The 24,315-nt window shown below is 38.7% G+C and overlaps 1 protein-coding gene and 1 pseudogene across 1 annotated transcript in view; both read left to right on the forward strand.

The window, feature by feature from the left end:
- The window catches only part of MACROD2 (mono-ADP ribosylhydrolase 2), a 905,314-nt gene that overhangs the window by 405,225 nt on the left and 475,774 nt on the right, over positions 1-24,315 (forward strand). The window lies entirely within an intron of this gene.
- Positions 1,941-2,116, forward strand: LOC142593365 (U2 spliceosomal RNA; annotated as a pseudogene).

Genomic DNA, 24,315 nt, shown 5'->3' on the forward strand with positions numbered 1-24,315 from the left:
AGTTTTATATTTTATACGCTGCATTCAAAGATCATTGAGTTGTTATTTGTTAAACTAAACTCCTCTGCACTAGGAAGAAACGGTAGTCTTTGGTAATAAAAAAGGGGCTTAAAGGCATGCAGGTAATTTAATTTAATTTAATCTGAGAATGAGTATCATCTGGTATAATGCAGATGTTCATATGCAGGTTTGAGAGGATTACGCAGTTTGCCTGAGTGATTGAGGAAGTGAGATACTAATATTGGATTACATTCCTTCTTTTTCACAGAGGAACAGATAGCTAAAATACATTAACTCCATCCCTCCATTCCCTCCTGCCCCCAATCAAAACACTTTAATTGTACTGCATTTTCTTTTTGGAGGAAACGTGAGACAAGTCAACGGTTGCCTCATGTCAAAGGGTATTGCTGAACTACTGAGACAAAATTCCACAAAAGCTTCCAGTTGGTATTTTAGGGTAAATTCAAGTTTTTTTTTTCTTCTCCGACTTTAAAAACCTGTAAAGTCTGATATGTGTTTTGCTATGTAAGTATTTCAGAAATACAGATGTACAGTAGACATGTCATAATTATAAAATTTTTATTCTCATTTTGGAGGCCCTGTTTCTTTAGGGAAACACAGGGTGGACTTGACTAATGCCTCTGGGCTTTGATTCTGCTCACATCGGTTTTTACGCATTCTGATTCAGTAAATCTCATTAAGCACATGTTTTTGACTTCCAGTACTCGCTGGAAGTTCTGTTGACTTCCATCGCAAATTAAGCACATGCTTAAATGTTGTTCAGAGCCTTAGGGAAAGGTGATTAAACTAAAGAACAAAGCTACGCTATTAAAATATTTTAACTCATTAAAATCCAGCAGATTTGCTGATACTGATTCACTGAATACTCTGTATTGAAAGTAAAACAATTACTTTATAGTTGGCTGGCGCTCTGGCGCAGCTTGGAACGCCAGCATGAGTATATTAGCTGGGTATTTCTGCTGTGACAATACATTTCCTTTTACTTTTGACCTACTGTTGTATTCTTATAAATAATTAGTGATTATAATGAGTGATTGAAAATATAATGGGAAATTAAAAGGTTTCCAAACTTGTTTACAAAGTGTTCTTGAAAATGAAAACAATTTTTAAGAAATTGTTGTCTTGTTCCAAGTTACTCAAATGTCTTTTGTTATTACTCATTAACTTCAAAACACATTTTAGTTTCTACGCACGGGGATGTTTTTTTGAAGCTTTAGCAGTGTTGTCTTAGTGTTCTTTGTGTTTGGACATTTTCTGTGTTAATTTATTGTGGAGTTTGATACAGAGTAATTAAAAATCATGCTTTGGCAAGACTGAGATGTAGTCTTTGAATTAGCGTGTAAGATGCTCTAATGAGTCCAGAACGCATTAAGAAAAAACTCTGCAGTATCTAGTTCTGTCATTAGTATGTTATTTATTAAAAAGTCCCTCAACTTTTTAGAATTTTGTGAAATACTTTCTGTAGGGGAGATGTGTTGCTCTGTAACCCATGGGGAGAAGGTTCTAAAATAATCCTGTAATGATTCAGAAACCAGAAGATTGCTTAAGTGTTTGGGGCAGGGGGTAGCGGGGCAGCAGGAGGTTAGAGGGAAGGCTGTTGGGTGTTTTTTCTTTTTATTTAGTTTACCATAGAGGAAGTAATCAGACGAAGACTGGAATATTTTGGGAGGCTGGACGTGGCATCATTAGCTTTCCCAAGTTCCTGTCCTGGAACAGTTACTGTGTGTGCAAAATCATGAGTTCATTGAAATCCTGGAGTGAGTTATCTGGGGTCTGTAGTCTGTCTGCAGCTTCTTGAAATATATCTGAGTGATAAAGCTACATAATTGTTGCTACTGTGGTGTTAAAATCTTACGATGGTTCAGTCTCAGTGTGCTTACTGAGTCAGACCAAGAAACCATCGGGTCTGCTGACTCGTGTTTGCTTCTTGACCTTTTGGCAAAGATCAAGTGTAGCGTATGTTTTCATCAGTTTAATATCTGTTATGTCCTCAACTTGAGGATTTTATATTAAATGAGTTTGGGGACTGGGAAATGTACTAGGAGCTTACGCCATCCTCTCCATGCATGAAGCCGGCTATTGCTGTGTTTCTCAAATGGTGTGAAAAGAAAAAGGGGTAAAAAGAAGAAGTCCCCTAATGACCATAAATGAGTGCGAAGGGAAGAGCAGGAACAGAGCAAGCATAGATTATGCTTCTCTAAAGTATTCTTTTAATCTCCACCTATTTTCAGCTCAGGGCTTTTCCTGAGCCTCCATAAAACCCCTGTAAAAATAAAATAGCACTTCTGATTGCATTTTAATCTTGTTTTCACTATCTTCTCAATCCATATTAATATGCATTTTGTAATGTCCAGTATTATAACATCAGATTATCACCTTGAGGACTGGGCATTACTTTGTACTTACTAGATACAGTGAGCCTGCACTGAGTCTCATCCTTGTTGAACAGCAAGTTATTGCATTACAGTTGCTGTTTATTTTCACTGACCGCTCTTACGGGTGCTGTTTTTCTGAAAAATGAGATAAAATAGCAATCAGGAATAACTGCAAAATCCAAAAGAGAAGAAACATACTGCATCATGGTGAAATGGTACATACAAGAATTGATTTGGTTTGATTAAAGACCATTGGAAAGAAATAGGTGCGATCGATATCTTTGAGGAAACGCTGCTGTCACAAGTGTTTAAAATATATTCAGAAATATGCCAGAAACTATGGAGAGCTGGTGTTCACTCAGACGTTTTTGCTTGATTAAATATCAGCTTATGCCATTTTATAAACCGCACGTCCAGCACTGTTCATACATGTCGCAAGCAGTGAGTGGCCAACAAAAGCTGGTTTTATTTGGCCTGTGACATAGTTATCGCTGAGGTCCATGTAATGCAGCAGGTGATGACAAGCACGGTTTATGACATCTTTTGAAACAGAATCAAGCCACTAAATGCCATGTTGATGTGACAGGATGAAAACTGGAAGTTGTATTAGAAGGAAAATGAATACAGCTCAGATAGAGAGTGATCAAAATAATTTCTAGATGACATAAGAATTTGACCCTTCAAGGATTTCTTACTAAGTATGTGAGGTAATACAGAAAGGAGGAACCTGTGTCATTGTAAATTAGTGTCCTTGAGTTAAGTCTCATTACCAAGACACCTTCAGTTTTTTAATTATTTGACCTGCCACGGTTAATCAAAAGAAAGTTAATTTGGTGTGACATTTTTGGTGGTCGCTTGGTGCACAACCAAATTAATTGCAATAAAATAAAATAATAGTTTCCAAAAAAACCCCAAACTTCCCGTTCCTTGCATTTTGAATCAGTTGGTGATTTCTTAGTCATTATTTATGGCCTCATTATTTAAATTAGGACATGTTAAATAAAGCTGATGTTCGGGGTGGGGGGGCCAGGGATTAAGTGTTTGTTAATTGTAACTATTTTAATGTTGCTATTTAATGGAAAATACGGTGTTTTGATTCTTTAAAATTTCTGTTTAGAACCAAAAAATAGCATCTACAAGATAGAAATCCACTGCAGCAAAATGCCATCTTATTACTATGCGTGCTACGATGCTTACAGGTTATTGTCAATATACAGTGTCTACTGGCAAGGAAGCTTTTGTTTGTCCTGGGAACCAAATGATTGCTCTTCATTTTTCTTGACTGCTGAGTTCTTTAAGCAAAAAGCATTTTGATCCTGGAATAAATATTGATTCTCTCTTTTCTCTCTCTGAGAAAATTAATTTAGTGTGAGTCGTATTCACCCAGGTGAGGTAAGGGCAGCTCAGGACCCCACAGGCTACTTAAACCTGTGACACAGGCCGGCATTCACGAAGTGTCTTCATCACCCCTAGGTCAGCACTTATATGCTAGCTCTTTGAAGTGTCTCCTGGGGCAGAGCAAGGGAGGATTCGTGGACCACTTGTCTACAGCAATAGGACTGCAGGCTTTCTTTTTTCTAGCCAAAAAGTAGTAGAATCTATCTGCCTTCATTCCTGTCCACCTCCCCCGCTTCTGAGTGGTTCCGTACCCTAAAACCAGGTGGTCTAGGTGAAGCCAAGGGCACTGATGCTTTGTGCCTTCCAGAGACAGCCTTGGAGAAACGTAAAGATCTGCATTTTACTGTGCTGATTTTTAGCACGCAGAAATCCTTTTCACAGTGCATTGGGGGAAGAGTAGAGAGGTTGGCAATAGCCAAGTCTTCCTTTTGTAAATAGCCTGAAAACACGGAAGAGAGAATGCAGTGTTGAGATAATGGAAATACGTTGAGTGTTGGAAATACGTTTACAAAACTGAGCATCCATTGCTATGGCCACTCTTCAGCTGACAAGGGGACAAGCTCATCCTTGGAGAGGGGCTCAGTGGCATATTCTTGATACGCAAATTGAAAGAGTAGGCGAGAGCAGCGGGAAGAGTTGGACAGATTTCTTTAAATAATTGCGCACTTCTGCTTCCTTCTCTTGCAGCGCTCTTAAGAAGACATTGTTGTGAGAAACATCTGAACCTTTGCGGATGACTACGTGTGCCTGTTGCTATCATAGTGTTTGGTATCAGTCTGTGTCCATGTGAAAACCTATCAGATTCGAAGATAAGCCCGTGTTACTGTAGAAATTATGTCATGCAAGTGCAAAATTTCCACTGCCCCAATTTAAAAATTAACTTTCATTAGTCACTTAACAATTAGAGCAGATTGCTGGGTTCCCTTTAGAGGGTGATACCTATGGTGTCTTGATTTTGCCATTATAAAAGCAACAATTAGCATTCTAAGAAATTAGTTTAGTGGAATTTATTGCAACATGATAAGCTTTGGTATTTGTAAAGTCTGTGTAAGCTTCTGACATGCTGAATCACCGGATATTATTGTGAAACTATTTTTTGGATGTTTATATGCTGTACACTGGTCTTTGTATTGTTTAGCATTGGCCATTTTCCTCAGTAAAATGTTTTGAAGAGATGAAGAAAAATGATAAGGATTGTACATCTCTAGCACAATGTTAACTGTACATCTCCAGCACGATGTTATCATGCTTTTGTTTCAGAGTCAGTACTATTGAATTAATGTTGAATTCACGTTTCATTTACTTTTTGGTTTTGACTCCTCACACAAACAAAAATGAGCTAACATATAAATATAACTCACTCACTTCTTCTGTGCCTCAGACAGAGTATAATCCTGCCATTGACTTTCTGAAAACAATTAGGATTGTTTGAGAAGGTTTTAAGCTAAAATGGGGACTTTCATATGGCCTGTATTATCTTTCCTCAGGGGAACGCATTTGGTTAAAGTGACGATTTATGAGATTCAGTACTAATGTCAAACTTTGTTCTGCTGTGTGAAGTAACGTAATTAAAACGCCAAAATAGCAGAACGCAAGCAGTGGAACGTTGTTGAACTTGTAGATATTTCTACATAGGTGATTTAAAATTTGATGGAACAGTGTTATGAGTGTTTGAGGCATGTCCATGTGAGATGTAAGAAAAACAAGCCTTAAGCAACTTAGCTATTTCCCTCAGAAGGATTTTCTCCAGAGAGAAAGATGCAATATTTACAGGCAATAGCAGCCGGGTATTTTTAGAATTATTTTAAATTCTTTTATAGTAAGTCTCTGCATGATTAGAGAATAGATACAGATCAAATAGGGTAACAGTTTGTCCCATTTGTGTGAAATGGTCTTCCAGGATAAAATTGTAATTTATTCTCTTCTAAATGAGGTATTCATATGGGAGTAAATTAGCTAAGGCTGAGCTGATAAGTATCTGCTGTTGTTCTGCAGTCATGACATGACAAGACACTAGGTATCTACATGCAAAACTCACTTGTACATCAAAAAAATAAATAAAGTGCCTGTGCCTATTATTTCTAGAGCTTTTACGTGGTACTTTAAATAAATTACTTAATTCCATGTTCAAAATACCCAGAGGTGTAATATTGTATTATTATTAACTTAGATTGCATTAGTGTAACAGCTCTTTCCTCATTTGAGAGCCTTTTCTCATGAGACAGGAAGGTGGTCTCTGTGCACTGTGCCCTACCTGGTTTACTACTTTATCCATGCTATGACTTGAACAGAGAAAGATGAATATCATGTAAATGAAGCATCCTAAAATGACTCTCAATTCAGGGTTCCCTCAGTGATCTTCACTGGAGGGGAGGACATATTTGGAGGTTTTATAAGCGGGATCATGATATGAATTGCTTAGTTACTCTGTACATGCTGGAAAACTGGGTGGTTTCCTTGTTTCTCTTTGAGGGGAGAGCAAAAATTCACGCAGCAGAAATGTTAAGACTGCCAGTCAGTTGAAACAGTCAGCTGAGACAACAGAAAACTGCAAATGAGCTTTCCATTGAGTTGTAGAAGATTGTTGACTTGATGTCTGCAAGTGTTTAAACGCAATTGCTTTCTATGCTTATTCCAGTCATCTTGTGTCATTTTCTGTTGAATTCTTTTTCTGCCTTAAAATTAAGCTAATTGCAAAATAGTTTCATATAACAATATTGAATGTAAAGGTATGTGTTTCTACATAAACATTCTTTTGTATGAATTCTCTGCAATTAGTTGGATGGAAAATCATGTGGTGAATGCTTTTGAATGCTATCTTCAAGCGGATATTATGAAGAATGAATATAGCTGGAGCTTAATCATAAACTTTTCCCTTTCCTGACAGTACTGACATTTACTTGTTTCTAGACAAATAGATGAATCATAGCTAACGAGTTGTTTTGATCATTTATGGTGTTAATGCAAAACCAAGGTTCGTATATTTTGACCCTATACCTCTGAACTAACTGTAAAAGACCGAAAGCCTAAAAGCTGATGTTTCGCAAAGACTTATAAACTACTCTGAAAGTTGCTCCATTCAGTAGGCTTTAGCCTGGGCTAACAAACCACTGGTGAGCCATGGGTGACTGCATGCAGAGGGAGCCTGCAGGGCAATCCATCATCCAGTGGACATTTGCTGGCACGCAGCACTGGAGGCTAAATATTTAGTAACGCTCTTTTTTTTCACGTGAAGCTTTACCTATGGCTCTTGCTGTGAGTGAAATTAAGCGGTAGCCTGTGATCCCACTGAGTCTGATTCACAGCAGGCTTTTTAGTTAGAAGGTTCACAGCACTATGTCTGTACTTCTGTCTGCTTGATTGTCCGAATACCCTCCATTAGAGCAAGAAAAGCAAATGTGGGTATGTGAGAGGATTGAACAGGGCTAAATAAAAAGGGAAACCTTGACCAGATTGAAGTTAAGAATACTTACCTGTTCCAGTTTTAGTATCCCCGTATTTTTCTGTGAAGAGCAACGTTCAAGAGTGTGGTGTTTCAAAGCGTGGGGATTTGACCTGCGATATGTTGCTGGATACTAGGAACAAGATTTTGGTTCTGAAGTTGGCTTCCAATAGTCAGTTTGGGAAGCACGTATTAAGTATTTCTTTGGGGAGCGCTGTTAGACTTTGCATGTAATTCAGCTAAGGTAGCAAAATTAGTCCTTGAACCTTGAAGTTTCTGTGATTTTAAAAATATTTTGCTGTGTGTAGGGCTTTTTTTTAAAAAAGTGGATATCTAACCCAAAGGCCATGTATAAGCCTTCAAGTTTAACCTTTTCATTTTACTTGACGCTCTAGAAGAAGATAAGGGGGGGAATGCTGTCAGAGAGTTTACACAGAGGATGGAGAGTGGTGGTGGTGAAGGCGATAATGACTTCAGCTCTGATTTTCTTCCTCCTGCTGCAACAAGGCATCTGTATTCTCTGCTGGGTGCAACCAGCCTGCAGGAAGCTTTCGTTCCTGCAAACCACAAGTAAGTCAGCAGATCATCTGGGAAATTAAAGACACATCTGAGCTGGACTTGTGATGACCTGTTTTACAAAAAAAAAAAATAGAAAGTGTGGAAGGGTGGCAAAGGGGAATGATGGGAAGAATGCGAGGAAGGACTTAGGTACACTTCCATCTGCAGTACTGTAAAGATAATACTGCTATGGTATCAGGTGCCGTGAGCTGCCAGCCAGCCGTAGCCACAGACCTTTGTCTTCCATTTCACAGACGAAGGGGAGAGCTCAGTCAAAAATCATCTTGCAGCTGGCTGGCACTTCAGGGGGATCACTGCCAGTAGTGAAGGAATAAGACTGAATGTTTCTAGGCTGAGATTAGCTGAAGTCTTCTCTTATCATATAATGGCTTATTATAGCATAGTATTCAGGCAAGTGTGTACAGTGTAACAGCATGCCCATTATTTTGTCTAGTAATCAGACTCTTCATTTTGTGCTGCAGAAACAATGCCTTTTTTATTTGCTTTAATATGCTACATTCTTTAAATTAGATGGTCTATAGGCAGCATATAAACAGCACTCTCCAATATTATTTCAGAAAATGAATAGCACATGTGATGCCCACGCTCATCTACATGAGAAACTGCAGAGTGACATAGGTTCTTGTTGTTTGCTTCTGTATGAACAGCTCTGAGGAAGTGGCCATTCTCAAGAAACACACATATGCAGCATTCTGGCTTGGGGAGGGATGTGTGTCTAGTTGACATGCTCTCAGTGGAGAATTGCTTATCCATGCCTGATCCTGACTGGTTTCACCTTCCAAAAGAAACTAGCATAGGTCAAAAGTTGGCAAGATGGATTGAAAAGTGTTTCCAGCTGATGGAAATGCTTTTGGTAACCAAGTGGGGGAATTTGAAATCTAATCTATTCTCAACGGAAAACCAGCAAATAGTCCCTGTTTCAACACGAACAAGCTATTGCAGTATCTAAAGTGCTGACATACGTGAGTTTTTCAAGTAACAAGAGACGGAGAATCAACTACTTTTGCATGAAAGGTACAAATACAAAGTATCTTCTTTAATGGACTGCGCTATGCCAAAAGAACTGTTTTGTTTACTAATTCAGTGCAGTGCTAATGGCCACACCTGTATGTGAATGTGTCCAGACTCCCCTTCCTCCTCCAGTTCTGATGTTCAGTGATTCTGGCATTTCTAGTTTCTCATTTCATTCCCTTTCTAAATTCTTAATATTTTCCCTTCTGTAGTTGAATCTTTCTCTCCCTTATTTGAATATTCATTGTTTCCGTTCTTCCTTTTTTCTCATCTGAATTTCTTTTTCCTGTTTACTTTGTTCACTCTTGCCTGTTTGCCATGTTTAGGTTGTTCCATATGCCGTTTCTTCACAATTAGTTCCCATATTGTCCAACACTCTGAGGGAAACACACACACGTTCTCAGTTGTTACCTGTTCCTCTACGTGAAAGAGTACGTGCTGCGAGCTTGGGATGAGAAGAGCGTGTCTTGTTGGACAAAGATTATTGTATTCCGCCTTGATTTTCTTAGCTGCTTTTCTTTGCCCTCCATTCCTTCCATCTGTCTCCGACTGTAAGCAGAGTGTAAGGCAAAGTGAGGGCCAAGTGTCTGTTAGGTTTCCTGCTGAAATACAGAATACTGATGAGGATGTGAGTCAGAGACCGAGTACCACTGGGCACAACAGCGTAGAAATACTTTAGATTTATTTCTTTAATATAATTTTCCTATTTTTATTCCGTTGTTTGTCCTCCTTTTTTCTTTTGTACGTCTCCTAGGTCATGTATACAACTAATTGATGTATTATAGGAGATCTTTAATCAAACGTGGTTACCTTCTCATTTGCCTGGAACAGGGAGCTCCTTAGGTATAGGAATTGTATCAGGAGTGCTAAGCTGCCCTTCGTGGCTTTGCTGGACTAATGAAACCTCTTGTTATACCCATACCTCCCCACACCCTCCCACTGCCCTTTGCACATCACAGATTTCTGCGTCAAACTGGTGTGTGCAAATTTCTAGTGTAATTCAGAACTAAACAAGGCAAGGAGCCCTTACAGTTGTTTTGGTAAAATCTTTAAAAACGGTTTCAAAATTTAATTTCTCCTGACAAGGGCAATCAGCAAAGACAGATTTCTATAGTACAGAAGCAATCTTGTTTGACTGTCTTGAGCAAATTCTCCCACTACCGACTGACTGCTGAGATTAAGTGGAATTTCTAACAAATCCTGTTACAATGGGTCAAGCACTGTCTCTCTAGTTGTACTTAATTTGTTGCCAGCCTCAGTAGAGGTTTATTTTAACACAGCCGTTTTATGGTGCTTGGAATATCTTCATACTCTGCATTGCTGCTACTATAGGTAATGGATGACCACTTGGTTAATGTTTGACGGCAGTTACAATACACATCTCCCAAAGTTAAGTATCCTTATGTCTTTATACGAGAACTGACCTTCAGGGACAGTAAACATATTGTTTGGCAACAAGTTAATTACAGACTTTATCTTCCAAAAACATTCATGTCATGGGTGGGATAATTAAGATGTCCTTGCAAGTGAAAAAAGTTCTTGAGTTATAGTAATGTTCCAAAGTAGGTGTTAGAAACCGAGGTCACAACAGTATTACAAGAGCTGTGTACTCATGTTATTTTGACTAAATAATTCTCCTCTTCAGGGTATAAAAATGAAAGATGGATTTAACTGATATGTATGGCAATATATTCTGTAAGTCTGTGAAAAAAAACAAAGGGATTTGGGTTGTGCAGGGGTATGGTGGGCAAGCAGAACTGATTGTGTTTGATTTACTGGGGGATTGATTGCTAGGGCTTATTTTGGTTTTCTCCCCTTTCCTCCTTTTAAGGCCTGTATCTTTTGTTAAATGGTTAGGATCATGTTGGCCCTTTCTAATTTTATAATGTAAACTTCATGGTGATAAATAGCTAATTATTTGCAATTGAATTAGGCTATGAATTTAAATATGACAGAAACAGATGTACCGGTGATTACCTTCAATGTGTTGCTCAGGGGATCTAAGTTTAACATAGTATAAATACCTTCCAGAAATGTTATTTCTGAAATGGAGCAGTGCAACTATTGAAGAATATCATAGAGATGCTAATGAGTTTTGTGGTACATGCATATCCTCCAGACTGATGTATCTCAGATATGACACGTGTTTCATTTTGTTTTTTTCCTGGAAGAATTCGGGGAGCGAGGAGTGTCCACTGGTGAGATCTGAAGTTCCAGTTCTGGAGTGTTGAATCTCTGAGCTGGAAGCATGTCGTTTGGGTGAAGTTATGAAGTATTTTTTTTCATGATGTACATTCAAAAGAGGACATTGAGCATTTTCCAAAGATGGAGCCCCCAGAGGGGCACACTGCAGTGCTGTTTTGTGGGTGCCACTTAAATGAAAGTCTTTGTTGGCTGGCTGAATTATGACACGATACAGCAGGTTAACTACCCCAACATGCCTTTGTATTAACATGAAACTAAGAATGAATACACCCGCTAATGTAATTTAAAGATTTGAATTGTAATATCTGAAAAAAGCATCGACTCTGCACACGGTCTCTTTCTCAAAACTTGATTCAGGAGATCAATAGGTCTACTAATCAGATAATTCTGAGCTACTGTTTCCAATTTCAGTTTTTCTATTTGGAAACTTACATGCCAGCAGAAACAAATCATTCCTTTTTTAATGGACAGTACAATTTTGGACAATCAAATAACTTTAGAATGAGTTTTATTTTCTTCGGTAGAAGAAAAGTCATTTACAATTAACAAAACATTCCCTAAGTATAGCCATGATACATGGCAGCTGATGAGTCATACCTTGCCAAAATGCAGCAGGAGTACGGATGATTGAAACATACACTTTGAGACCTTTTTCCATGTATCCGTTCGTGGCTAGAATGATAATATTTAAGCATCCCAACATTAGAGAATAATAGAAAAATGGGATCGAAGCACAAAGACTTAGATTGATGGAACTATGTCATTCATGTCTAATGCAGCACTGTTAACACACTCATATCTGACTGATACAGTAATAGGCTGTGTTCCTACAAAGTGCAAGGCAATAGAATAACACCTTCAAAATGGTTAATGTTGAGGCTGTCTCGGTGGCTGTCTTGAAAGTTAAATCCCTGTATCTTTGCGCTTAAGAAAATGTTGTCCACAGATATTTGGGCACGGTGTGCTCAAGAAAAGTCAGATAATCTCTTCCAGAGTCCTTCATTATTAAATGGCACTGGAATGTGATTTTTACTGTGCAAATCAATTCAGGGTTCCATATTTTGAAATTCATCTGCAGCCCTAACCCAAAAGCTACTTCATATTTGTTTTACCTTCTGCAGTACATGAGAGTTGAGTAAGTCAGTTATGTCTCAGTCAGGATATGGTATATCTTAAAATGAAGTTATCAGTGAACATCGCGTGCACCGTGTAGCGTTTTTATTTTCATGTAAACTAGATAGTTTTTGGTGAGCAAGCTTTTCAGTTTTGCATGTTTTAACTTTTTAAATACGCGGTTTCCTCTTTGATGTCTCTTTTTTTTGAAACTTCATAGCTTATTTTCAAGTTGTCTCTGTTGTTTATCAGGTTTACTTGTGTATTCTACTCAACGTAATATGGTTCTGTTGAATTGAATTTGATGTGATTTTTTCTGCATAACTGTGTGTAAATAAGTGTTCTGATAATCCCTTTCTTTTTAAATCAACCAGTTGAATACTAGCTTCTGTCACTGTTACATGTTGATGAGAGAGCTGACCTATTTTTAAAAATAAGCTTTTTAGCTTTGTTAGCTACAGGAACATGGAATTTTAGAATTTTTAGAATTTATTTTTTAATTAGTTGCCATTAGGATTTGTTGGGGCACACGTGGATGATACTGTCTTTTTGTTATCGTTTCCAATGGAACTTAGTGGAATTTTTTTCTTCTCGTAACCCCCTAGTGCTTCCTAACCTTGTTAGTGCTCTTCAGTGTTTGACTTTGACCTGCTGTATAGGCTTCAGCTTTGTTGCATAAAAATTGTTTCGATACTGCTAGAATGTGTAGATTACTCTATTTCATGTGCATTCAAGCAATAGGCATGGAAATTGATTCATATATGACTAAAGTTATTTCTAATGTGACATTTACCCCAGAACTATATTAAGTTGTTAGCCTTGGAAAAAAGAAGTATTTTCTTAATGCTATTCTGTATTCAATGGCTTTGATGGTGCTTGTTGCAGATGTTTCAGATTACTGTCAAAACTTCATTATCAGTGATAATGTACTAATGCAGTAAGTTGACATAGGGGTTGACTGAATGACTATTGCAATATATAATTAGGTTGGTGTAATATGATACATTTCCACTGATCCTAAACAGGCTTTAAATGAAATCTGTTTGAGACTGAATTCCCTTGCTGCATTGTTACCATTCCCAGAGAGACTGCAACCATTTTTTTAAGATTCTTGCAGAGTGGTGTGAGTACATTAGAGAAACTCCATGTTACACAGCTAAAAATACATTCTCTTTCCAGTTTTCTTTTAATTTTGATATCACTAGAGATAATAATACCATTATAGAATTAGCAGAACATGTATCTCTGTCTAAGTCTAATAAATCAGATCAAAATATGTTGTGTTTATATTATATATAATCCACCTACTGTATATTACTAGTATTTACAAGTATTAAGCCTTTTGAGAGCTATGGCAATTTCTAACCTGTATAAACAAAAATATTGTTTGCAGAGATGTTTGCCTGCAAAGTGAAAAACTGAAATTTTAATGGAATCCTTCCAATAGCTGTCAGTTTCTTCCTCAGAGTTTGATAATTGAAAGGTTTGTTATTTTTTTAGAAAAGGAAGATGGTTTCAATTATCCAAAGCTAGTGGAATGTTTAACTACCCTTCTGCTATCAGTGGACTTGTTTACATTGGGATTTTGACTAAATTGAGATTGCACATATCCAGATGTTATCTGCCCGGGTGACTTTTTCATTTGCTTTGGCAAAGGATTTGATGGTATATTGCTACCATCTCTTTGTCAGTTTTCACATTATATATTGTAGGCTACATTTAGACTTTTTTTTTAATAAACTTCTTCCACTAAACTGTTAACTCCTAGACTCTTGCTTTTCTTTTCTAAGGGTGAATCCTCATTTTATGATACACTTATCTGAATAAAGATGATACGCTATGGAAAGTTGTACAGTGTATCCTTTGCATAGCTGTACACACAATTGAGCAAATGCTGTTGTATTTTCAGTCTTTGTAGTTCATTTCTTTTGGTCTTATACACATTGGGAATGTCATTGCTATAAGTCTAGACTGCAGCCTTCCATTTTGCCTCATGTGGAAAGCATGGTGGTATTAGGCAGCCCAAGGGACAGCACAGGAACCATACTGAAACCAAGAGATGGGATTTTGATCCTTACTGCAGGTTTTCTCATTGGTTAGCATGAAAAAAGCCAAAGTACCAGACAAACAAACCCAAAACCCAAAAGAAACTTCTTGTTGTTGACTTTCATGTCTGCTTTGCTGTGCTGAGGGGCAGAGATGTGTCTGAAATGCATCCGCTCTGCAGTGTCCTTCAGCGAGATAGGAAAGGCAAAGCTCTCCACCAAGAACTGCTTTCTTCCCAGAGTCCAGTGATCTGTCATGCCAATGGCTTCCACAGAGCAGCAAAGGCTCCTCGTACAAGTAGCTTACAGCAGGACAACGTTCCACAGAGCATCAGCGGGGAATTGTAGAAAACATTAGCCAGGACTACTCAGAAGTAGAACTGTAGTACTGAAAAACAGGAAGAAGTTGACAAGAGCATCATTTAATTCATTACTGTCATGTCATTTTTCAGCACTGGTGGGGGTTGGGGGTGGGTGGGGAGGGAGAAATATCCTAGCCCGGAAACCTGCTATTTAGGATGTGCTAGGCTGAGAAGCAGCTTGAATGAAGAATTCCATTTTTTGTATCTTTAGAGTGCTAAAAATGTAAAGTGGGCGAGTGCTCAAGCTCAGCAGTGATCAGAGCTGTAGCCAACAGAAACAGAGGTTTGAAAGTGTAAGATCCTAATCTATGTCCCAGTGAACCTTTCTGTTGAGTTATTTTACCTCTTTCAACCTCCAGACCTTCTGGTTGCAAATTAAAGAGAGTTCAGGCCTTTGCTCACGTGACTGACAGATGCATACATCTTACATTAAATCTGAATGGAGCTCCACTTATTAATGTTTATACAGACTGGGTAGATCTAATCCTATTTGCAGGCCTTTAAAATGCCAACTTTTTATTTTAAGCCTGATTTACTTTAGCTGCAGTATTTAACCTCAGAAATGTGTTTGTGGGTTTTTTTCCTCAATGGCATTTTAAAAAGTGTAAGGCTTTAAATCAGTAAATGTAATGAAAATTTATATGCTCTTTTGCATGTATGATTTAACAAATATAGGGCGTAACAATAAGTAGTGGGATTTGAATCAAGCAGAATTAATTGTTGCTAATACTGTTTATTTTGGTAATGCCTAAAGACCAGCTTTGTTTGGTAATGTAGAAACACATGGGGATGGGTTTATAATCTCGTGTAGTAGCCAGGGGTGAATCGTATCAGTAGAAGTTTGTGGTAAAATCCACGAACAGTTGGTATCAGCAAATATCAGATTAGTTCCAGTTTGAATATGGGAGAGAGAAGAGAAAGGGAGGAGAAAAATTGGTTATGAAGACACAAGATAGTTGAAAGGAAATGTGGTACTGAAAAGGGAGAAATGAATAAACGGTGAAACTGAATTGAAGGGTAGAGGCAGGGAGGGAAAGTAAAGATGATCTGCTAAGCGAAAGAGCAGTTAGCACAGGAAAATGCATCAAAACTTCAGAAATTTATGAATCACCAGAAATATCTCTTTTGGGCAGCCTTTGCGGCTGCGTTTTCCAGTTGGAGAGTGGCTAGGTTTCCCTCTGCGAATTTTCCTCCAGGCCGAATGATGGAGAGAGATTGGGCACCTGCAGTTAACTATCTGCTGTTAATAAATTATTACCAATAATTAGATGTTTTTAGATGTGTGCCTACCATATACACGGGGCTGTGCAAGAGGTGAATGCAAAACTATGTCCTGTCCAATGACTTCACAGCCTACATGACAGGTACAGAGAAAACGGGTTGTGTCTTACAGTGGTGGTGGTGGGAGCTCTTAGGGTACCTCTTTTTCTTTTTTTTTGAAATTTTATAAGAGAGCAGGGGTTTGCTCAATATTGTGAGTGAATCGCATTTCAGTAGGCAGTTGACTCACTGTATAATGGCCTGATACCTCTACAAGATTTGTGAGATTTAAGAGAATTATTTTTAAAAGGTGGATATGAAAAACAACACGAAAATAAGTCTTATGTGTATCATACAGCATCTGCTGGGCAGAGAGCTAGCCTACAGTGTTAATAACTGAACGATATCACTTCTGGCTAAAGGAGCAATAGCAGAGTATCATGAAAATCTGGAATAATCAATTCTCCCATACTGTCTACTTTTTTCTGTTGGCCTCTTCGAGGAACATTTGTTTTGCATAGATTTTTTTTTCTTTTTTTTAGAGAATGGTACTTAAAAGCTTGGAATTTTGTTTTTATAGGATGATTTTACACAGAGAGGATAAGGCTGCTGCTTCTGGGCAAGTGAATATGGGGACAAGTGTTAGAAACCTGTATCTTCCCTCTCCCTTAGGTATTTACAATGGCACTGATCAGGCACTTAGCATTTAGTTGCATTGCTACATTGGCAATTACGGTCTGGCCAGAAAGAAAGGGCAAGGGCAGGGGAAAATGTACCAGTGCTGCTTTTCTGGTCAGCCAAGCTTCCTTCAGGAGCTCCCAGTAGATCATTCTGCTCTGTGCTCCCTGCCTTGTATATAATTAATTTGGACTGAATGACCGCTTTTTAACTGAGTTCAGTGTTAGCTGCTCATTGAGAGAGCAGGGCCAAGCTGTCAGCCTCTGATCTGTTTACTGTTATCAGGTGTCTTCCCAATTACTGGTAATAATTTACTTAGAACAAAAGAAAATGTGGGCTCTGCTTAAAACCTGAGATTCCCGTGTCCTCTTCCCCTGCAGAGCTGGGAGTCTTGAGAATAAAGGGAAATTAGACAGGAGCAGAGCAAAGAAACCAGGATTAGTGGTAGAATCAAAATAGTGCAGAAGTGTTTGGAGAGATGGAGCGCTCTGGCTGGAGGACAGAGGGACGGCATTACGTAGAAGGAAAACCATGTGCCAAAAGGCATCACAGAGGGTTCTGCTAAATTCCAGAAGGCGTTCAGGAGTGAAGAAAGTGAGGCTTTGGGATGGAGGGATGTTTGGGTTATTTTTTTCCAGATCTCTTGCTATATCTAAAGTAGAGGTTCACAGGACTGCTTTACAAAGCTGTACGTTCCATGGGTCATCCAGCCCTGGTCACTGGAGAGAGAGAGGCACTGTAACCCAGGGTGCCCAGAAGGAAGGAGCTGTGAGAAAAGGGTGGATTTATGAGAGGTGTTGTGAAGAACTAGGGAAGCTGGGGATTATATCTCTCAGTAACTCTTGCCAGAAGAAAGAGACTGAGCTGGTACTAACTTACACCAAAGGAAACTTGAGAGCACCTGGGTGCATACCACGTCTAGTTATAACATAAGAAGTGCAGCTGACACTATTTCCCTGAAAACTTGACAGGTTGAAATAACAGTGGGAGACTTATGAAAAGAGTGGAAAGAAATATTGTACAAAGAACTGCATGGCTGATTGCATCAGTGCCTTTATGTCAGTAAGTCTTCACCATGAGACATGCATGAAGGCTGTGGAGCATTCATACACATATGGTGGCGTATACATGCCTTTTTCTTGTGAGGTGTCATTAACAATAACAGCTGTTTCTTCTAAAGATTTCTAGGAATTGTATTTAAATAAATGATCGGCATCAAACTCTATCTGAAGCACGCCCAGATTTTCAAACTCTTAATATTCAACTCACTATGTTTCATTTCACGTTTCGTTCCTGTTAACAGGCAGACAGGATTAGTTGGAAGCAAGAAGGCACAAACTGTTTTTATTTGAGGAAAGTAGGTAAATTATACAGTATGAAATGAGCAAAATTCAAAGAGAATTCAAGCCTTAGAATCTCAGTTATTAATTACTTTGCCTCTTGAGTCTCTGAATTGTAGCTCACAAAATCAAAATGAAACGAAACTCTTGTTTCCAAAACTTTAATTTATCAATCCAAACAATGTGCAGAGGTCAAAGGAGTGCCAGAAAACAGCACCCTTCACCTCGTCATAGATCAGTGAAATCTACCAACTGTAGTTCATGAAGTCCTGCTCCGTTGACTTGACTGCTTCCCGGTCGCATTTCACAAAATGAGTTCCCTGGTCCCAGGTGGACCTTGGTGCAGTTTTACAGAGCTGTCTGCATGGAGATCTCCAAGCTTTGACTAGAAGCTGCAAAAGAGTGTGTTCTCAGGTGACATCCTAGTGTCCCCATTCCCCCCTCTCGTATGCCTTTAATTTGGGCTTTTTATCAAAATGCTCTTAATCCACTTTCTCTAGACTAGATTCCATAATTGTTCCACCATTTCATAATTGCGTTTACCTATATTTAATGTTATTTCCCAAAGTAAATTTGAACTCTTGAACAGTGTAATGCAAATGCAACAAGGACAAAGTAACATGTATAAGTTGACTGGCCGACATTTGCCCTTATTTCTAAAACAAGAGCATAATGTCTTTACCCTTTAATCCTTCTTATTTTAAGTTTCATGCACAAACTGTTAGCTTTTGTAAAACCTACAAAATCAGTGCATACATTTTGAATGCTTTAGAACCAGGAGGTGTTCATTTTTTTTCTCGTGAGTTCAGATCCTTTTTCCCCTCTTCCTAAAAGTGTTTCCTTAGGTCAAATTTGCTATGCTTATCTCAAGCACATGAATGTTGCCTTGGATCATTTGCAATGAACAGCTGCAAGGAGATCTCAGAAAGAGAGAATAAGCTAAGTAAATTAGTAGTTTTAACTGCACAGCAGTCAGCAGTCTTTCATCTGCGATATTGTGTGCTTGTCTATGAATTTGGGAGTAAGTTTCCATAGTTCCAGAAAGCTCCTGGTTTTGATGTGTGGAATTCCAATGAGTAGGAACTTCTGACAGCAGCTTTTCCCAGTATTTAACCTTCACAATATCAGAGAAGGCAAGCTCAGATTTATTTTTTTCCCCCTGTGTCACCCCTAAACATACTTTTTTCTGCACAGTTAACAGTTGCTGATAAGAAACTCACTGCCTGAAGTTGGGCTTTACTAATGAACTTACGCTCCTCCAGCACACCTTAGTATGAAAGTAGCATCCCTTGACCTTTTTTACGTCAAGAGGGTAGGTGTTACAGAAACCATATTTTATCCATACAGCTGTTGTCTTGGCTATCACTCATGCTTTGACAGCACTCTTTGATGTTGGAGAATTTTGGGGTAAAGTGACAGTCATAAATCTTCATAGTAGTAAAATTCCTGAAATGTAGTTGCTACATGCACTTTATTATATATTCTATATGTCAGTCTGTTACCTGCTGATGAAATTGCAGGCATTTGGGAAGGGGAGTGGGGGGAGTTGGGTGGATTTTTTATGTTTTGGAAGTTAAAAGACATTTATTACATCAATGTCATTATAGTATATGCCGCTGTTTCATGGTAATTTATGTAAGGTAGTAAAATATGTTTGTTCCCAACTGCTTCTCCATTGTGAAGTAGCATGAACTGTTAGGACAGCTATGTGAAACAGGTTTGAAAGAAATGATACCAGCAGAAACTGGGTTTAAAATGTGTGGAAAGCACAGCATATTTTGAGATTGAGTTCTATGCAAAATTTCATCGTTCCCTCTTTAAAACACTGAGAGCAGAGAGATTCTGAATTCATTTGACAGATGATGAAAAAAGTCTGAATTGAGCAAAACTTGTCCCACTACCTACCTTGCATGTTGTATGTCAGGATAAAGCAAAATTAGTCCCTCAGGAATAAGATGCTGGTAACAAAGATTATATAAGAGATACTAATTTTGAGCCAACTTTCAGAAACTTCTGAGATATGCAGAGATTTTGAGAATACAAAGTAGTTGCCTAGGCACCCTAAGAAACACCACTTTCTTCTGCTAAAAAATATGGGTAAATCTAATTGTTTAAAGTACATGTTGAGCTGAATTTGTCACACTAAGGTTTATCGGTCATTTTATATAGGATCAGTAGCATGCTTCCCCCAATATTTTATCTGTAACCATCAGAAAACAAGCTGATTTTCATTGTCAAAAGCAATATTTTCATTGTGTTGGTAAGTAAAGGGTATGATATTTTCAACTGTTATGCCAGAGACATACATTGTTATAAATACACTTTATACTTATTGGAAAGTTTTGGCTTTAATACAGATATGTGTTTTGGAAACCTCTCCTATCAGGGTAGTGGATGGGATGGTTCTACGTTAGCACTTCTGGGATTTATGCTGTATTTTGCACTACAACTGTGAAAAATTACTCACACAAGCACCTGCATCTGCGGAAGAAGAATTATCCTCGACCAGTAATCGTTCCAAAATCCGTCATTTTTCTGCTAGGAACCAGGATTTGAATGCAGCATTCCAGCTGCTAATGGATATTCAGGGCCCTTCCGGATGGAGTCTTGATTAGTAGATGACAGACTAACTGAAGAGCTGTGTTTTATGGTTAGGGAGGTTAAACAAAACTCACATTGCCTTTTGGATGGAGGGGCAGCAGGATCATTCACAGACTTCGCAGGAAGTCACGGGAGGGGAATGCCATAGTGATTGATGAAGGTGGACCATTATCAAACACTTTGTGAAAACTTTTATTTCCTCTAAGTAAATCACATAGCTTGTACAGGGCACAAGGAGAGAATTAATTTTGTTGCGTTTCGCTGGAAATATGTCAAGCAGTATTCAAGCCAAAATTTAGGAAGGGAAATTGCATAGTGTATTTAAGCCAATCATGTAGTTGATGTTTCCTTTGAATTTAGCAGCTTTTATTGTTTGGTAAATAATGTTTTGCTGGAAATGGACTTTTTATGTCAAGGTCTTTTAGATTTGTATATCCAGGCACATGAAATAGAGCCACATAAGTTACAAGATTTTTCTGTAAAGTAAATATGTAAATAGGCTGATTATTTTCATCTAACTTAGAATATTGCAATTTTCTTTTATTCTTACCAAAACAGTATTTCAGTATTATTTAAGGAAATTACATTTTCTCACTTGCTATTAGCATTTGAGGCAGTGTCTATCCCCTAGGTAAGGAAATCCAAGCTCAGGGAATAATAATTTTGTACGTGCCATGTATTGTGAAAGTGTTCTTTTGGATAGGGAAGCTGCGAAGGTGTTCAGGCTCAAAAAATTCATTTGACAAATCCTTCCGAACAAGAATGGTACGTGCAGTCATCCATGGGCTTTACACACTGCACAGTCCCCGAGGAGTGTAGCAGCCTGGCATGTAGAAAGGGATATATTATCCCTGACTGATATAGGTAGGACTTGTTCTGTTCAACGGCCCTGGAGATCAGGATCGAGGTTTTCAGCTTGAATAGATGTGGGCTGGAATCTACTAGGAGCATAAGAGAATATCCATGAGGGACTGTGAAACAAATTAATCCCTTCTAGCCGCAGAAATGCTAATGAATGTTTCTGAGCAGCCACATTTTGCACAAGCTTGAACCTTTGTATGCCTGTACATGGCAGGAGAACCAGCGTGGTGCATGTCTGAATCACCATTGAGGGGACCCTGTCTGTGAGGACAGGATCGAGTGTTAAGCCATGTGCAGGCTGGACAATAGCTTTCTGCAGGCAATTATTTTAGTCGATCCTCCTAATTAAAGTATGATTTAAGCATGATTCTAAGCTTCCCATCACACTGGGAAGAAGGGTGGGGAAGGTACTAGCTGGAAAGGGAAGACATTCCCCAGGAAGTCCTCTAAAAAAATATTCACATCAGACTTGTTCAGGTTTATTTTGTGCCAGGTGTTCCTTTGTGCAAGAAACTGATACTCCTGGCAGTCCTGAATAATCAGAATTTGCACATCTTCTTTTAGACTCTGGGATAGCTGTGAGACAAAAGAGAGATCAGGCTGAGCTCCTTTTACCTGACACTGTGTTTCTGTGACCTACATGTCTTGTGGCAGATAGCTTGAATATCCTAATGCAGTTAGCCTCTCTATAAACTGAAGTATGCTATCAACTGAAGTATGCTAAACGAAATGGTGGTTACATGGGAGAACTGCGGACGGGTCCAAAGTAAGCCAGAATCCAGAGGTTAAAGTGTGCCATTGCTCCCTTCAAGCATGCCAAGCAACCAAAAGGTGCCAAAATTCAGGTGATATTCAGCACTGGTCCACTGTGGCTCTATACAGAAGTTCCCTGCATGGCTTCCTGACTCATGTAACACAAGTTGTGCTTTGCAATCTATAGTGTTGTAAAGCTCCTTTAACATTTCAGTCTAATAAGAATGAATAAAGTGAAAGAATCTAAAGTTCAAAGACCTCAGAGGCTAATACAGACATTTCCCTTGCATATATAGGTACTTGAAGATAATCCTTGAAGAGATCACAGTTGTTTGTCAAGAAATCTACACAGAAAATCTGTGGTGGTTAAAGAATTAAATATATCTCGTATTTCCTTGTAAGCGAGGCTGAACGGATGAAGGATGGTAGGCCATTCTTTCCAGTGCCAGTACAAAGTACTCATCTTTTGATTGCTTCCTTAAATACGAATGTTTAACATTTTGCTCCAAATTTTTTATGAAAGAGACTCTACTGAGTCATTAACAGTCTGTTAACTGACTTGGGTTTTAATAGCTCTGCTTCTGCCTCAGAAAGAGATGTGTGTTAGAAAAATCTCAAAATGGGAAGACTGGATTTGCCTTTCCTGCTTTTAACTTCAGGTTGGATGTAAAGCCATTTCCTAACCTGAGTCAGATGCAGCAAAAGTTTCATAGGGAGAGCTTCTACCCTCATACACGTAGACAGCATCATTCGGGCTGGAGAATTTCACTGCATTCCTGTATTACCCACATCTAGATTCAAGGTAAAAATCCCTGGGTTTCTGCCCCCAGGAAGTTCAGCAAAATGGAAGCGCATTTATACTTAATTCGGTTTGCAGCATGGCTTGCTTAGTTGTGTTTTTCTCTCCATTATAATTTTTTTTTCCTAATTCTCTAATACAGTTTATCAGTTTTCTTACATGTGATTTTTCTTGCCTTAATTTACTTTTTTATTTTTCTCCTATCTTTCCTATTCTCCATTTTTTCACTTTGAAAAGTAACTGCATCTCTCTTGATGCTATTCTTTTGCTCGCCTCTGTACTCTCTTGCACACTCTGTTGCCTTTTGCTTTTTGTCCAAGTATTTTTGTGGTTTATTTGCTCAGCCTTCTCCAGGGCTTTTGCTCTGCCAGCTTTAAACTGCATGGTCAAAATGATTGCTTTGTGAATGAATCAGTTAATCTGGTCCCCACATATTCAGCCATACTCTGTTGTCTTTTAAAGGCCTATACTTTTCTCTAGTAACACTTAAATGGCGCTATAACGCATTAATTGTTAAAGTGTCATTGAAGATGCTTAAGCAACTAGCAGTGTTCTTGTTTTCTAGATGGAGAAGCACAGATAAAGGGAGAGACTGTTCATGACACAGGATTTTTAGGTGATAATTTCCTGTGTTTTTCCCCCTAAGATTCCCCCCTGCATCCATTGTGCCTTTGAAAATTTTACTTGAAAAGATTTGCCTGGAGCAGGGTGTCAATACCGCAGTGAGAAAGTACCATGCACTTGCTCAATAAACTGTTCTGGGTTTCCTTGTCGGGGACGAGCAGCGTTGCTGGTGGTCTCCTCTGGTGGGTTGTTGGGTGAGTTGTGAAGATGCAGGAACTTCCCTGGCATCAGGCAGGGTACTAACAGCCGCAGAATTGGTCTTCACTTGCTAGGGTTGTAAAGACCTTTGTAAAATCAAAGTGACAATAGGTGGTTTTCAGGAGACTGGTGTGGGCTTATGCAGCATAACAAAGGTCTTCACATGTTATTAACTTGTATATTTTTAAGGTGAGATGTGAAGATCTGCAACAGACATCCCAAAATCAAAGTGGGCCCTGGGACTCTCCTGTTCCTCCCTGCTCACTAGGAATCCCTAGAAGGTTGGCTGTGTTTGTTCATTTTCAGTTTCAAGACCCATGCTCAGGCTGCCTTGCACGTGTGCAAACGCTTGGAATATTTCAGGGTCGTCCTTCACGTGGAGTGAAGACATGGAAGGGAGGGGATTGCGAAGGAGCCTTTTTTTCAGTGCAGTCCCTGGTTCCAGTCTGTTCTAGTAGGACAAAGTGCAATAAATGAATTTAAAAGAAGCTTTTGAGGAGGCCTCCATTACAGGGTGATGCCCGAGTCCTCTCTATTGTCTTTGACCCTATTTGACATCTAGCATTTATTGGGGCTTTTTAAATTTAAGTGACTTTGGCTTTTTAACTTTTAATACTTTCTCCCAATTAAGATGACCAGGCCTTGAACTT

This window comes from Pelecanus crispus, chromosome 3 (assembly GCF_030463565.1).
Source record: "Pelecanus crispus isolate bPelCri1 chromosome 3, bPelCri1.pri, whole genome shotgun sequence".
In the NCBI taxonomy this organism is placed as follows: Eukaryota; Metazoa; Chordata; class Aves; order Pelecaniformes; family Pelecanidae; genus Pelecanus; species Pelecanus crispus.